Source organism: Crotalus tigris, unplaced genomic scaffold (genome assembly GCF_016545835.1).
Source record: "Crotalus tigris isolate CLP2741 ecotype Arizona unplaced genomic scaffold, ASM1654583v1 scf7180000023616.527904, whole genome shotgun sequence".
Taxonomy (NCBI): Eukaryota; Metazoa; Chordata; class Lepidosauria; order Squamata; family Viperidae; genus Crotalus; species Crotalus tigris.
In genome coordinates this window covers 501,479-515,656 of record NW_024100080.1, presented here as the reverse complement: position 1 = coordinate 515,656, position 14,178 = coordinate 501,479, and the positions used below count along the sequence as shown (strand labels likewise).

General features: G+C 35.2%; 1 long non-coding RNA gene across 1 annotated transcript; it reads right to left on the bottom strand.

Moving 5' to 3' along the window:
- Window positions 1–321: 321 nt before the first annotated feature.
- LOC120297289 lies at window positions 322–6,715 on the bottom strand. Its single transcript, XR_005553759.1, has 3 exons — window positions 6,432–6,715; window positions 1,613–1,651; window positions 322–416 (listed from the first exon to the last, which is right to left on the bottom strand). It is a non-coding gene; the product is annotated as an uncharacterized LOC120297289 (long non-coding RNA).
- Between the last annotated feature and the right edge of the window lie 7,463 nt (window positions 6,716–14,178).

The following is a 14,178-nucleotide window of genomic DNA, read 5'->3' as shown; positions in this document are numbered from 1 at the left end:
GTATTTACAACTCAGAGGCAATACACTCTCCTCTGATCTTCTGTAACAAGAAAGCCAACATTATGTATCTATAGCCAGGGAAAGAATCCTCTTTCAGAGTTGTGGACATAAATCCCCTTTTTTGTGATTCCTAGACCCAGCAGACTTTGTCCAGCCAGAATTCACAATTTTAGTTGGAAACAAAAGAAATATAAGATGTATACTATCGGTTCCTTTTAACAACCTAAAATCAAATATTCAACACATTTACAATTCCTTGAAAATGTATTATTTTTATTAAAATAATTAAAACCCAACAACTGCATATCAGCAAACTATGGGATCTAATGTGTTTTATTATTATTCACTTTTTATTCTTCTAGTAGATTTACACCAATTCGCTATCTCTCTTCCATTCTTGTCAATGGGCGGTTAACCTGTACAGGAAAAAAAAATTGCATTGATAATATTTAGGGCTAGTGTGTGCTAAATTATTACTATCCATCTAGGTAAAAAGACATAGTACAAGTGCCATGAACCTATATAAATCAGAAGGACACAAGCATACACCGGATGTGGAGGGATACAGTGGATGTTCAGATCATTAACAACAAAGCACATTGTTTTAAGGGTCATTAGCCATAAAGCATGGCATTTCAATTTTGAACCTTTTCCCCAACATAAAGTGTAAGTAAGAAAACGAAGGTAATATGCCTTTTGTGGTTAAATTTCCAATGGAAATATTTTGCATAGTGGCCATTGACATATCATGTTTGCAGAACAGTGACTGACAAGAGTTAAATTCAAAACATGTAGTCATTTTCTAATGTGTGGGACTTATTATTTTCCTTTTCCCTTTTCTGTGATTGAAGGAAAACTGTTTAGATGTTTGTTTCCAAAACGGCATCTGTCAGTAATCAAAGGAGGAAAAATTGCATAAAACAAATGCAATTGTTTAGAGCAGCATTTCCTGGATCATGTTAAATGCTTGATTTGCTCCCCATTATGTTCACCAAATAATTTTGTTTTCCACAATAATTGTAATATTTAACATGTTGCATTTAATCTTCTTTCAAGGCTATTAGTAACAGCTCACTTAGAAAAGAACTCGTGGCTCAACAAGAATAGATTCACTGCCACCCACATCACAGAGAAAAATGGTAAAGTTAATGGCACCCTAATTGTTCTGGATCGAAAGCACAGCTATTTAACAGCTCTAGTTCTTTATTTGACTTCCAACTACTGTATGTTTAGAATGAAGAGAATTCATATTCATTCTGAATTTTGTTCTCCAGCAATCAATGCGGGTATTTTATGTGCTTTTCATGGTTAATTTATAGTGAGGTATAGCTTCCATGTTGGGTCCAAAGATCTATGAGTTATGAACATCATAAAGACAATAAATAGAACAGGTGTCAGTCAATATAAGATCATATAAGCCTGTGTCAGCCTCTGGAAGTAATCATATAACTGTGGTCCATTTTTATTCATTTGCATTTTAATAAAAGATAAAAAAGTAACGTAGGTCAGTTACATTCAGTTAGTAATCAAAAGCGCTAGCCATTGTAGAGAAGGACAGATATCTGATCTGATAGTGTTTAAATGCTGATTGTTGCATAATAGTCTTACTTACTTAACAATTCTGTGAAGGCCTTGAAGATCATCAAGTAACCTATTGAAGAAAGGACAAGTCATTTTAATCAAGCTGAATTCAACCCAGGAGAAGGTTCAGTCCATCAATCAGAAGGCTCACTGTGACAATATTTATCTTTTTCTAATGTTTATTTTCTTCTTTGGCTCTGAGTACAATTTTGATATTCCTTTGAAAAGGAGTTGACACTCAATATACAAAGCATAATGAGACGTCAGGCACCTGTGTTACTGATTTTAGAATGTATATACACACCAAACATATCTATGAATCTGTGTTATACACAAAGAGATATGTACATGCATGCAAGCTAACTATGTCCACATTTGATTATATCAAAAGAAGTAAGACATTTCTAAAAAGCATCAATTTCTTTGAAATAAAATAAAATGTAATCCTTTAGCCCTGTACAGCTACAAGAGCTGGCTAGAAACGAATTGCTTCTGATAATATGATGTGAGTCAATAGTTAGAAGGAAATGTGTTTGAAGAATGTAAAGTATTAGAATTTTAAATCCTTCTATAGTATCTCATACTAACAATTCTGCAAATATTCACTGTTAAGAGTATTCTTACTCACAAAGTCACAGTGGTGGAATATCCTTTCTTTATTTGGCAAAAAGAACAAAAGATTAAACCATTTAAAAATTGGATAATCAATTTCCCTTTAATGAAATAATTAAGATAAATCCTGTGTTAATAAAGAGTACAGCACAGGACATTCAGTCTTTTCAGATCTTTACTTCTATAATGTATCCTCATATCATCTCCCTGTGTATCTGACTGAGAAATGTGCAACTAAAAGGAAAAAAAGTATTTTGATCATTCATATATGCAACTTTATGACAATAACATTCAACTCTACATTTATGCACATTTCCTGCAAAGTAAATAATGTTGAACTTGTGGGGGCACACTTCCTAATAAACATGGAATATAACTGAGCGGCTGCTAAAAATATATAGGAATGCAAATTACATGGTTGGCATTTTCCTTGGCATTCCAGAGATTCAATAGGAATAATCCTTTGATTTCACATTGTTGCTAGGATTGCACAAGTTCTTTTAATATTTAGGAATGGTATCATATAATTTAGTAGCACAGGAAATGCATCTTTATAAAACATCCTACAAACAAAAGTGACAAACTTTGTCATCTTCAGTAAACAAATGAAATAAATATGATTTTCTTTACTGCAATTCCTTAGAAAAAAAATATTTGATTTCATGGAAATTAAGGTCTGTAGCATGCTATTTATTATGTGATTATATTTAAAAGTATATATCATTTGGCGTTTGGTATTCAAATCATGTAAAAAAATCAAGAAGGAAGGAGAAGGAGAAGGAGGAGAAGGAGAAGGAGAAGAAGAAGAAGAAGAAGAAGAAGAAGAAGAAGAAGAAGAAGAAGAAGAAGAAGAAGAAGAAGAAGAAGAAGAAGAAGAAGAAGAAGAATAAGAAGAAGAAGAAGAATAATAAGAAGAAGAAGAAGAAGAAGAAGAAGAAGAAGAAGAAGAAGAAGAAGAAGAAGAAGAAGAAGAAGAAGAAGAAGAAGAAGAAGAATTTTTTTACATAAGACATTTTTAATATTTTAATATTATGGAAGATAGTACCTTTATAATTACTAAGAAAAAATAACAATCCTCAGTTACTCAGATCTGCATTCTCTTTATTTCTTAAAATGATTACCTACCAAATTGTACATAATGCCCAAAAAATTAAATTAAGTTAAATTAAATTACATTAAATTGAAACCTTCATTCTAGTCCCCCGTCTTCCTCCTGCACTCTGATCACATTCATGGGAAAAGTAGCTGTGATAAACAGATACTGAATCAGTCTTGAAATTCTTTTTTTGGAGGGGAAAAAAAAAAGCACACGTCCAAAACATTGCATGATAGTCTTTAAGCAGTTCCATCTGTCAAGCAGAAATTTTAGGCTAATAGCCTGTGGCAATCTCCCTCTGCAGTCCACTACCTGCTTTTGTCAAACTAAGTCTCTGTTCCATTTTTTTTAAGGGGGGGGAGGGAAAAAAAACGAAAGGGGAAAAACTTTGTAAACCAAAATCATCTGAGTGATGAAACTCTAATTTTACCCTCCTCTCTTTGATGTTAAGCGGTGGCTTCTTACTTTAAAAAAGAGAGGGAGAGAGAGAGAGAAAAGAAGGAGGGGGAGACAGAGAGAGACAGAGAGAGAGAGAGAGAGAGAGAGAGAGAGAGAGGAGAAGACAGCAAGGCTAGAAGCAGATGACTTTTCATCCCCATTTCACCTTGCCACTGAGTCTGTGAGAGATTGGTTCACTGTCAAGGAGATTTTTTTTTACCCATGATTCCATATGGTATGGACCGGGCTACATGTTGCCCAACATGCCAGTGCAAGTGTTTTCTCAATTAGGTGTCTTATCTCCCGTGAGTTAGCATCAGATGAAGCTTGCTGACAGCATAATGGCAGGGAAAACCTCCGACGGATCCATCAAATGGCAGCTCTGCTATGACATCTCGGCCAGAACTTGGTGGATGGTGAGTTGGCAGCGCGGCTGCCTTTTTCTTCCCCCTCCTTCCTTTTTCTACTTTCCCTCCCTCTTTGACAAAATGTCCCAGACCTCACATTTATCAAATTAACATTTGATTTTTTTTTCACACTCTTCATTGGAGCAGTCTTCCACTTGTCCCACTAGTGTGTTTTCCCCTTCTGTAACACGAGACCGTTCATGTGCACTGCAGTTGAAGACAGTGGCAGCTTTCCCCCACTCAGGCTTGCTTCCCTGCACTATTTCTTGCTAAACCTAGCTGGATAGGTAGCTTGACAAAGTTTTCGTTTACAAAAGCCACTCTTTCCCCCATTGAGCTGTTGTGCTGTTGTTGAACTTTGGTGTTGCAGATTTTGCTCTGTCTCTGCCTATGAACATGTGGTTGCATAGGTAGAAATATAAATAGAGTGTATATATTTTATATTTGTTGGACAAAATTGAAGCTATTGCAAGCTATCTCAATATTAAGTAGGGGAAAAGCTCTGTTGGCATTTTTTTATGGAACAGGACATTTGATGGCACGGATGTTATCTCAATAGAAGGAGCTGGTCTAATGTTTTCTTTTATTTGTTAGTGTTAGAAGAGATTCCTGTCCGGTTATGTTCAGGAGGTGGATGTTGTAGAGACCCCACTTGAATTTCTTTCAGATGCAATTAAAAGTTTTATTAAAGTTTCCAAAGGCACTCTCAGAATGAGTTAACTCACATGTCATGGTCACTCGGCCCAGACAACCTTTGACATCTTGAGTCTAGCAGAGATACAGTGACTTAAGAGGATGCACAATGGCTCATTGTAGCAGAAGATGCAAACCTCGTTGTGTTGAAGGGAGCCCTCAAATCATTACTGCCCTCGTTAGCGTGCTGTCCGTTAAGGATTAATTTGTTAGCTTGTTCTTTTCTTTTTCCTTTTTCAAAAGCTTTTTTTAAAAAGTTTTTTGTAATTTTAATTCTTAAAGCAAAAAGTGATGTTGCTGTTATCATTATTATTTTGTGGAGAGAAGCATTTTTTGCTGCCAGAAAATGCATATTTTATGTGCTCCTAACTGGACTATGAGCCTCTTCCGTTCAGTTCACATAGATATCACGGTTTGTTGCTGGTTTTGTTTTAAAGAAGGACTGATGAGTGGAATTACAATGAAACAGACTCTGGCATTGTGTTGTTTGATATACTGAATCAAGTAAGTGGGAACATAAAATCTTACATATATACATGCATGCACCTCTCACACACAAGAAACTTCTCTACCGGATCAATTTTGTTGTCACTCTGAGAAGTTTAGGACTCCTGCGGATTTGGAAGACATGGAAAAGTGAACTACGGAAGGATTTCATTGTTCAGTTGGGCGGAATTGGTTGCTTGCATCCAAAGTTGTTTGGGGAATTATATTTGTTTTAACTTTTACTCATTAGAAAAAGTTTAACTGCCAGTCTCCAGGTATATGTTACATGCCGATGTTGGTTAAGCAGGGGAAGTCTAACTACTTTAATCAAACTACTAATTTTCCAATTAGATTTTCTGCCAGGAGAAAATGCAGAAAGGATGTTCATGGATGCTCTGAAATTGTCTGATTTTTAATTTGACTATTTAGCCTGATAAATTCTGAAATGTGAATGTTGAAACCGCACTGTTTTGGTATATGTATTTGACAGCACACTTTGATTTTACAGATATCAGTATACCTATTTGTTGCCTTGTTCTTCTGATAAGCGAGAGCTGCTTAAAATTTTCCCAATATTGTATCTTAAAAGATGGTCTTTCTTTTAAAAGCATGCCCAAGACTGTGTTATATCTCACTGATGATGCATATGATTTATCATTTTAAGTATAATACGTATAAAATAAAAGGCTGGAAACATTAAGCAATGCACTTGACAAGAAAATAAATAAGCTTTATTTCTAGACAGACTGTTTAGATAAAGCCTTATGGAAAGTTCTTAAACTTTTTTAAACACCACCTAATTTTATTCCCTAGAAGTACAGATGTAAAAAAAAATCACATTGTTAAAAGTTAATATAATAATAAAAAAATGAGAACTGTTAGGTTTTTTTCGTTTACACAAACTCTCCAGCTATGCAAGTTTTTGTGTAATAGACAGGTCCGTTTCAAGACCGGGATTCAATTATTGATACAAAAGTAGGCAATTTTAATGCCTCTACTATAACATCAACCATATTTTTCCCCTTAAATCCCAACGCATCTGTTAACTTCTTTTAATCAAAACTCTACTACACAGTTCATTTTAACACACAAAGACAAAAAGAAGCTTTGAAAGTTACCTCATGCATCGTCTGGCTGCACAAAACAATCTCAGCCACTGCCTACTGCTAAACTTCAGTTTGGTACTGCCAGCATACAAAGAGATGAGTGAATGCCCCCTTTCCACCCGCATGGACCCAGCTGCCAGCCGCGTGATATGCAATTTTGCTTTTTAATGAGTCGTAAACAATTTATGTATGTCAATGGAGCGAGTTTGTTTTATTTCAGGGAACAGGTTCAGAATCGGTTTGAAGTGGCTGCCGTCTCTACTGTAGGAGAGTATGCTGTCCAAATTTTAAAGGTTCTGTGTCATTTTGATGAAAAGACCTATTATAATGAAAGAAATGGCTGTTTTGTAAGGGTAGGCATAGTAATCTCCTATGCTGGGACTGAGTCTCTCTCTCTCTCTCTCTCTCTCTCTCTCTCTCTCTCTCTCTTACAGTTCTGGCGTGTTTTGTAGTTAGATAGTTTGTAGTTTAGTTGGATATCAGCTAAAATTGAAATGTTCTTCAGTGCTTGGACTTCTCTGCATGTGTATGTTTTCGAGAAAGAACTGCTTAAACTTTGTAATGCTGCTTTCTCATCACATCTTCAATACCATTATTAAAAACTGGTCTTTCTGTCTTTATCAGATAGAATGGTCAGGATGTTTAATTTCTTCTCTGGAATAATAATAATAATAAAAAAAAATCTAAGGAAACTACAACCTGAAAGTATTTGTAATATTTCCAGAGACTGTACTGCCAAGTAAATATGTTCAGCATCATCAGACATTTCCTGGTACTGTAAGCAAGACTCAGTACATGTGTATATTTAACAATAATTACATTTGTTGTGATGATTTGCAAGAAATCTTTTGAAATCTAACCTTGTCTACCTCATGCTTTAATCATGGCATTTGTGAAACAGGTATTAATTTAGGCTAACACTCAAATGACATCCTTAATTTAAAAACATCTGAAAATGAATTGGCACTCCAAAGATGACAAAGCTAAATCAAGCTGATTTTTTTTTTCTTTTAAGAGGGAAAAATACAATATCTAACAGGTATTTTAATATACTAAAATAAGTTTCCAAAAGTTATAAATCAGAGTGCATGTGCCATTTCTGATAGCCTTCTCAAGTTCTGTTTCATTCATACACATTATGCAGGTGATGAAAACACTAATAATTTGGAAACAGCATCATTTTGGATTTAGATGCTGAGAATGTTCAGATGTTTGATTGATGTAAAAAAAAGGAATAGATTGAGCCTGTATTTGACTGTTATGCTTGAGAACAAAGGAGGTATTTGTTGCATTTATGTCAATGTCATTAATAAAGAACTATTTTGAAAGAAACTCTTCACATGTATGCCTACAGATGATTAGCTATTAAAAATAATTCTTTGGAGCGGCAAACTGTATAGCCTAGACATCTTTTCACTATCAACCTACAAGATGCTTTTATCTGTGACCATTCAGCATTTAACAGTAATTTAGGGAACAAAGCTGCCAACAGGATTCCGCCAATATTAAGTTAGAACTGGGAATATAATACTGTGTTCTTTCCTAATTACTAATAATTTTAATCCTGGAAGCAATTACTAGCAATATGTATAACATCAGGCATTTAATTTCTTCCCCTTAGTTCCCCAATCATATTCTGGTTGCACTCATATTTATTCTTTGTTGTCACTGGAAGTTACTAAAATTGTCAGGATGATCTGTAATGCAATTCAGGGCATAACTACTGATTTAAAAATGTATCACTAACATGAACTCTAAATAATAAATTTAACAACTTGGTATGAAAGAATGCCATTAATGGCCAGAGCTTACAACTTCAGAAAACTTTGACAGATTGTACTTCACTGACTATATGTGTCTTTTGAAGGAAATATAATCAATATATCCGGGACAAAAAATATGATAAGCTTTTCATCTAATAGTTGATCTGCCTGCCTAACATTTTATCAAAAACATTTTGTTTTTCAATCAGGACAGCATAAATTTCTGAACACTTCCAAAAGTGTTTATCATTTGTAGCCCTTTCTGTCTCATCTTTTAGGAACATTAATACTCCACACTGTTAACTAATTTTTCACTGTTACACCATGCATGTTAGCTATTGCACAATGTATATTTTTCTCCCAGTAAACATCTTGTTCTTTTGTTGTACCATCCACTTATATTTCTAGATAGCTCTGCCTCTGTTTCGTTTCTGTCCTCTTCCTTCACCTGTCCTGAATATTGTTAGGAATGTTTCTAATTTAGAGGCAGTGGCTGATTAGAGGACAGGAAATTGGGGGATTAAACTGTCTGGTTGAACTTCCTTTACTTATCAGCGCTCAGTAACTTTAGTCTGGATTATGAACTCAACAACAGTTCCAGAGTTGATTTCGCTGTTGTATGTAATTTTTTCTTTCTTTAAAAAAATCAGAACTTTAAGCTGCTCGTGATTGTAAGTTATCATTGGTTAATTTCAGCCTTTGATAATAAGAGAAAAAAATTGGAATAATTTTAGACATAGAGGGCACTTTTTATTTACCCTTCAGAATGGGTCTCTGAGTGTGTGTGCACACACACTTACATAATGTAAACAATTGCTATTGAACCAAACATCAAATAATGTCATACTTTCTAAGAGAAACTGCATTATTTGATAAGAGGAAAAGGCATTATAACCATTATTAAAATCTGCTTTCCATAAGAAGCACTCAAAACCTTTGGTAATGCATTGATACAAATGTGTGGTCTATTAGCACAACAACTTTCCTAAGATATTAAAAGATTAATTTTCCAGATCATAGCTTAGTGTGAGAAGGAATTCACCTCATCTCGATTGTCCCAAAAACAATATTTTGGAAGCATGTCTTGTAAATGGTTCATAGAGAACAAATTTAGGCCTACAATAAGAAAATTCTTCTAATAAAAAGTATGATATCAATCTAGCAATGTTCTATAGGAACAACAAGATATTTGGGTATACTCTGTGATTTTTATGGATCTTAAAGTTTTTGGCTGTGTTTAATCAAAACCTTGAAAAAAACCCTGAACTAAATATTCAATAAAGCATATTTGTTCCTTCCCATCCTTAAGAGAAGGAGCCCCTTGTAGAATTTTCATGATGTCACTTTTAATAAACTTTACTTTTTTTGAAAATATTTATTGGCGCTCTAACTTGTTTTGTAGCAAAGATTTACATATTGTTTTACGTATTGTTTACATACAATATGTATAACATTATTTTAAAGCATGTTGGCTTCACTTGGTCCACTACAGGTGTAGAATGGAAACCTAATCTTGCTTCTGATTTCATTTTTTTAAAAAGAAAAAAGAAAAAGAGTCACTGACACAAGTATTTTTTAAAAAAATATAATTTGTATCAATAAAAAGTGTTTGCAAAATACAGTAGGGCATGGAGGGGGATTTATTTTTTTCTAAACAAAGGGGCTGGAAAAAGAAATAGATTCTCTTTTCTCCAGACATGGCAGTTTTGATCTGCATCAGACCATCACCTATTAACTCTAGGAAAAGGTATGCATAGGTATTTGCTACAAGCCATCATGATGAAAATGATGAAAATGATGAAATGGACACCCTGACCACGTGATGTGAACCCCAGCCTTTCAGATTTACACTCCAATGCTGGACACAAGTATATAAGTCAAGTTGTGTTAGGTTTATGTCCTGATGATAGGATATATGTGTTACTTTGCAAGAGAGGTAATCCCATAAATCTAACAAGTAATCTCATAACCTCTCAACCTCTTCTGGGTTTCTATATACTTAAACCAATCTATCTATAACATATAGTATATAATGTATTGTATAGTTTGTTCCTACATACAAGTAGTCCTCAACTTACAACTATAACTGAGCCCCAAATTTCTGTTCCTAAGCAAGACATTTATTAAGTGAGTTTTGCCCCATTTTACAACTTACAACTTAAGTCACTGCAGTTGTTAAGTTAGTAACATGGTTGTTAGGTGAATCTAGCTTCCCCATTGACTTTGCTTGTCAGAAGGTTATAAAAGTTTAGGGGTTAGGGTTAGGGTGACCCTGGGACACTGTAACTGTCATAAATATGAGTCAGTTACCAAGTGTCTGAATTCTGATCACATGACCATGGGAATGCTGCAATGGTCATAAATGTGAAAAATGGTCATAAGTCACTTTTTTCAGTGCTGTTGTAACTTAAACGTTCACTAAATGAACCATTATAAGTTGTGGACTATGTGTATCTTACGTTTCAGTGGTCTTGGGTTGGATTATATGTATACAGTGATAAGAAGAGAGTCAGGTTTACATCAATGCCCGCAGCCCTAATTTGGCAACTCAAGAAGCCCCTATACTGCTAATATTTGGTCTGGATTATTGATTTGCCATTTTCCCTTTTTAGAAACTAGAGTTAACAAGCCTATTTCCTCCCAAATCTATCTATCTATTCCATTCATAAGATTAAGCAGTTTGGTCCTGCCTGACCAGCATTTGACCCCTTGCCTATCCTTGCTACAAGGGTAGCCAAGAAATTTTGGACGCCCAGAGTTGACAGTGTGGAACTGATCATTCTAGCAGAGTCTGTTTTGCAGCGTTTCTCAATCTTGGCAACTTAAAAACATGTGGACTTCAACTCCCAGAATTCCATAGCCAGGAATCCACATGTCCACACATCTTAAAGTTGCCAAGGTTGAGAAACACTGCTTATTATTTATAGTTGCCAGTATTTACCACACCTTGAAACTAAAATAATGCTATATAAAGAATTTCCCAGATATCCCACTTTGATCAGATTTATTTTATTTGTAATTGAAAGTGCTTACTTATTTTAATTACTTGTCCACCACTAATGTTCTGGCCCATAACCATAGTAAAAAATTACTACCATTATTACTACACTTGAGATGAGGAGGATGCTATATAAATTAGCTGCCCAGATGTCCTACTTTAACCAGGATTGTCTCACCTTGTCCTGTAGTCATGGCATCCCAACCAATTTTTAAAAACTCCCCCCAGCCCCAGAAAGTAGAGAGCTCACAACTCACAATCTTTCACAACTTAGTTAATCTCCTTTCACCCACACAATTGAGCTTGTCCATACAACAGGGAACTCTTTGGAGAACATAGTTTAACCTACTGACAAAACTAGATCCTCTGCATAGGCAAAGGTGGTTCAAATTAGACAAGAATGCTAAAGCCCATGCTTCCCAGCTCAGTGCATGACTTTTCTCAATGTGCATGCTCTTTCGAAGCTGATCCATAAACAGAGAGCCATTACTAAAGTTATCAGGATTATTTGAAAGGTAGGTAGGTAGGTAGGTAGGTAGATAGATAGATAGATAGATAGATAGATAGATAGATAGATAGATAGATAGATAGATAGATAGATAGATAACCTTTATTGTCATTTTTACTGTGAGCTCATTGGCACACATTAAAAAATGAAATTTTGTTGCTTGCTCTCAAAAATGTACACATATATAATGCACATTTGAACATGCTATATACAACATATGTATAAACTTACATCTTTACATTTAAATAACATATAAACATTAACACTGTCCATCTTGAATACATAGTGGAAAGAGGAAGTTTGAGAGTTCACAAGGTTAATACCGTATGGAACAAAACTGTGAATCTGGATGTTCTGCTTCGGATAATATGAAGCCTCCACCCACAAGGTAACAAGGAAAACAGGTTGTGAAGAGGATGTCTAGTGTCTCAGATAATCCTGCGGACCCTGCTCAAGCATCGCTTATATGCTATGTCCTGGATAAAAGGAAGTGAACTGCCAATGATCTTTTCTGCTATCCTCACCACTCTCTGCACTGCCTTCCTGTCTGAAGCAGTGATGCTTCCACACCAGACTGTAATGCTGTATGACAGAATGCTCTTGATCGTCCCTCTGTAGAAAGTGGTAAGGACAGGGGAAGGAAGAAGGTAGTTGGACAACTCCTCTTTAAAGCACACGCCTGCCTTGGCTGCTGTTCCCATCTAATACCCTGACAGAGTCAGTGATCACAGTGCATATGTTTGTGAGCAATAGCCAAAGCAGCTTTCAGTTTCACAGCTAGGAGTAAGATGCACAAATCACTGAGATTGTAAAACTCATTCAAGATATAAGGAAGCTACAAGCGTTCCTGGCTACGGAAAGCCAAGCAGGTGGTAAGAAAAGCCTTTAAGGCTTCAAATAAAATCACAAAGGTAGCAATCTATTTTGAAACCAAAAAAGACAGATTTCTTTCTCTCTCTTTTTGTATACATGTTCTAAGTATAAAACTACACACAAAGTTAAGTGCATTTTATTGGTCTGAAGTGAGTCAGAAAAGAAATGTCAGCCGAGAATATAGTGTTATTTACTATTGATTGAAATAGATATAAAAGCAGTATTTAAAGATCAACCTACGAAAGGAATATTAACGTTCTGCAAATAATAATGTCTGTCCCAAAGAGCTTTGAATTTATGACCACTGTAATCAAGAATCTGGACTATTTCCCCTATACCAGGTTGCCAAAGCATGACTATGGGTAATCTATGAATTTCTTGAAGAGGCAAAACAGATATATTAACTAATGGAACTGAATTCAAACCATTTGCTCCATGTAAACATAGATTTTCCAGGGGACTGCTGAAAATAAACGTAGTCACCATCCAACTATGGACATGACACAGAGTGTTATAATGCAGACCCCACACTTCATAAGTTTTTTACTTCCAAAAAGCACCGCAAGCTTCTTTTCAAAGAATCGCATGCTATCCTCAAACTTTAGTAATCACACAGATTAATTTTATCATTAATTTTGCAAAATGGGATCACTTAATATTCTACAGAAAAAAAAATAAAAAGCAGAGTTACAGACACTGAAACTATTAGGTTATACAGTAAAGGATTTAAAGAATTTCCATAGTGATATTTTATAGATGTTTTATGCAGTTTGGGTCAAGATGTAGAGCAGATCATTGTTACATGCTTTTTTTCTGCTATCATAGAACAACCTGATTTGATCACTCTTGCAAGATAAGTTGACATGACGGAAAGATCTACACCTTTTTGTAAGTTAATCAGCTAGCTGTTTTGAAGATCAGTGGCTGATGGTATAGCCAGATAAAACAGTTGTCTTCTTGATCATGGTTTTTAATTTCTGCATGAAGCAATAGTCATGCACCTCACCTGAAGGACATTTCATATTTTATAAGCATTTCCTAGGCTGCATTTGAAGTACCATATTTTCTGGTGTATAAGATGACTTTCTAAACCATGCAAATCTTCTCCGAAGTCGGGGGTCATCTTATACACCAGAAAATACAGTGCTGTACCAGCATCCAATTCTTATATTGCAGTTTAAAATAGACATGGATAAATTAAAGTAGGTTCAGAAGAAAGTTAGCAAAATGATAAAGCAGGACTAGGAAACCAAACTCTACAAAGTATTGCTAAAGGAGATAGAACTTAGAAGCTAGGTCCTAGAACTTTATAAAACAATGTTGGAAAGGACCTTGCAGATCTTCCTGTCCAATCCCCTGCTCAAGCAGGAGACCCTGTACCATTCTGGACAAATATCTCTTCTTAAAGGCTTCCAGTGATGGAATACCCACAACTTCTGGAGGCAAGCCATTCCATTGATTAATTTTTCTCATGATCAGAAAATTTCTCAATTCTAGGTTGGATCTGTCTTTGATAATCTTCCATCTGCTACTTCTTGTCCTGCTTGCAGATTAGGTCAACCCTCCTCTTCTCTGTGACATCCCCTCAAATATTGGAAGTGTGATATCATGTCACTT